Source organism: Lathyrus oleraceus, chromosome 7 (assembly GCF_024323335.1).
Source record: "Lathyrus oleraceus cultivar Zhongwan6 chromosome 7, CAAS_Psat_ZW6_1.0, whole genome shotgun sequence".
Taxonomy (NCBI): domain Eukaryota; kingdom Viridiplantae; phylum Streptophyta; class Magnoliopsida; order Fabales; family Fabaceae; genus Lathyrus; species Lathyrus oleraceus.
This window is the reverse complement of record NC_066585.1, coordinates 73,239,707-73,243,057: the sequence shown is the minus strand read 5'-3', so window position 1 is coordinate 73,243,057 and position 3,351 is coordinate 73,239,707. Positions and strand designations below refer to the sequence as shown.

The 3,351-nt window shown below is 40.1% G+C and overlaps 1 pseudogene; it reads left to right on the top strand.

Annotated features, from left to right (window-relative positions):
• Nucleotides 1-1,067: 1,067 nt before the first annotated feature.
• On the top strand, nt 1,068-1,891 carry LOC127102105 (tubulin beta-1 chain-like; annotated as a pseudogene).
• Nucleotides 1,892-3,351: the final 1,460 nt, after the last annotated feature.

Below are 3,351 nucleotides of genomic sequence, written 5' to 3'. Positions count from 1 at the left end.
ATTTCGTCTCCTTCTCCTTTTATCTTCACAGCTTTAGGGTTTAGGGTTGTTGTCTGGAATTCCAAAGAATATCTTCTGCAAACTACTTTTGATGCGCTCAGTTGGGATTGGCCTTTTTGATGCTTGATTCGGAAATGGTAACCTGAACTTAGCTTTTTCTAATCGCTTTTGTCTTAATCCCCAATTGGGAAATTCTGGATTTTTGCATTTTTACTAATTCATTTGCTCATTTTACTACAGTGACTTTCTTGTAACCTCCAGCTAACTCAATTGTGTTACTGCAGTGAATTCAGAGTATTGTTACAGGAGTCATGAGTTGAATGGTGCAGCAAAACAATGGATTAGCATGGAATTCTCTACAGGTTCAGTGGCATTGGGTTATTGGTTTGATAGACTCCTCATGTTTGGTTCAGTGGTACTTGGCATTGGGTTACTGGCTATTATGCTTTACAATTCATTTGTCTCGATTCTTTTTGTTGCAGGTCTTGTGGTCATGTTGGGCATGTCATGCATCCAATGACTTCAACATGTGGTGTATGGCATCAGGGTTTGGCTGCAACAATTTGACATTGGCTTACTTGTGGTCTTGGTTAAACCAAGTGTAGAATGTCCAATAGACAACATGTCCAACTTCCAACCTGCTGAATATCCATTATATGCCTGGTGCAAGAATTTGGTGTAAGCTATTGTCATGTTTCACAAGCTACCTCATGCGGGTTTCGTGCTTGATGGTTTGGTTGAGCAAGGTAAAACAAGTCTTAAATGGTTTGTAAGGCTTGAGATATGTTTAATGTCGTGCTGTTTGTTATGCCCGGTTGAACCTCTTGAACATAATGTTAACCAATTTGGATATGATGTCTCTTAATGGTTTTGACATGTCATGACTTATGTTGGACTGTTGACAATGCAGGCAAAGCGAAGGCAAGGTGCTGCAGGACATGGGATGAACTGGTGCAACAGCAGGGTTAGCCTTGATGCTCCCATGGTTAACTCACGTATCTCCTAGACTTGGTGTGTTTTTTTTTAGTGTGCTTGATTTTCTTTTCTGTGTTGATGCAGTTGGTGATCTGAATCATCTGATATCAGCAACTATGTCTGGTGCAACATGCTGTTTGAGGTTCCCCGGTCAGTTGAACTCTGGTCTCAGGAAGCTTGCTGTGAATCTCATCCCATTCCCTCGTCTTCACTCTTTCATGGTGGGGTTTGCACCTCTGACCTCTCGCGGCTCCCAGCAGTACAGGACTCTCAGCGTCCCTGAGCTCACTCAACAAATGTGTGGTATTCCCCAACTGGTTTGAAGATGGCTTCAGCATTTATTGGAAACTCGACCTCAATTCAAGAAATGTTCCGCAGGGTGAGTGAACAGTTTACTGCTATGCTCAGGAGAAAGGCTTTCTTGCATTGGTACACAGGTGAAGGAATGGACGAGATGGAATTCACTGAGGCTGAGAGCAACATGAATGATTTGGTTGCAGAGTATCAACAGTATCAAGATGCGACTGCTGATGAGGATGAGTATGGAGAGGAGGAAGGCGATGAGGAAAAGTATGGTCAACATGAAAGTTTGAATATTATAATCTGCTGCAACTTCATGTTGCCTTTTCAAACTAGGACTAGTTTTCTTATGTTTCACTTACTATGGCTGTAAAATTGGTTTTGGTTTATATTAGAGCTTGCAGTGTTGTATGTAGCAGGCCCACAACGGCAACAAAACCTGCAGAACTTGTATGCAGCAAACCCTTTTGTCAAAAGAGGCACATGTTCAAGATTTGACGAAACTTTCTCACATGCTTTCTCAATATTAACTCCTGCGCTACTACAATCTTCCGGTCGACCCTGTCATGGAAGCAGAAGAACTTATGATATTTGTGGCAACACTTTACTCAACTGAGTTGTAGCAGTTCTCTTTACTGTTTTTGATCTTTCTTGACTGTAGAATCAAACAACTTTGAATTGCTAACAGTTGAATTAGATGGCTTGATAATTGAATGTTGAATAAATTCTTGTTTGACAGCAACACCGTCCAATGAATCTAACTACTTTCCAAATCCTTCTTTTTTTTTTTGGTTATCAACGATTGGCTCTGGCTTTACCAACCTAAAACTAGCAGTATTTGCATCATTATTTCCAAAATTTGTATCACTTAATCCTAGGTATCTAACAGATACAAGCAGACATTATTATCAATGTAGCGCACAGAACATGACACGATTAAAGTACACACATACATATTGAACCTCAATGGATAGAGATTAGCTTGTATTATTTGACTGTATTTGTGATAGCCTGTTCCAACTGGTAGTCTTTCCATGCTTGAAGCCCCATAAAAACCATGGACTCCTTTGGTTCTTTTCAATATAAGTTCTGCCTCTTCTGGACCAGAAATTGGGCCCCGATGGCATAGCACAATAGTATTAGGATTGCTCCTATGTGCAGCATCTGCAATAGCTTGTACAAGAACTACACTTTCATCAAGGGAAACAAGCAGTTTTCAGAAACCAACTCAAACAACTTTCTAGCCTTTTCAGACTTCCCTTGGTGCATATAGCAAGTACTTATCGAAGCCCACAAACAAACTGCCCCCCCCCCTTCTTTTTTTAAAACATTAATTCAAACAACTTATTGGCTTGTTCAACCGTGTTGTTGTGAAGATGCCCAACAATCATGTTGTTCCATGAAATAATGTTTTTGTGAGACGTTCTATCAAACAACTGTTATGCCTCAATAACTCTACCATTTTGCAAACACGGTTATCATGGAAATACATGTTTTTTTTATGAATGACATTTGAGAATACCCTTCTGGCTTCTTCAACTCTTTCCATGTTTTTACTAGATGAATGACTTCGTATAAATCATTAAACGTGAAGTGATCATGAAGAGAAAATGCAAATGGCTCAATTGATGGAAAAAAAAATTCAGAGTCAAAATCGGGGTATGACACTACCTCGGTTTCCTCATGGTGTACATCTTTATCCTCCTCAACTTTGACTTTGTCGGGTTGATCAATCCCCGGCTCGCCACCCTTGAGTATGTCTTCGGTAGATGTACCTGCACCATGAACAACACTACCCTTTCCGACGTTTCTCGGATAGGATTCGTCAAAAGTGACATGTACAGACTCTTCCACAGCAAGTAATCGTTTATTATATATTCTATATGCTTTACTCGATTGAGAGTATCCGAGGAAGATACCTTCGTCGGCCTTGGAATCGAATTTTCCCAAGTTTTCCTTTCCATTATTTAATACAAAACATTTGCAACCGAAAACATGTAAGTGAGAAACATTTGGCTTTCGCCCTTTTAAAAGCTCATACGGTGTTTTATTTAGAATGGGACGAATGAGCACCCT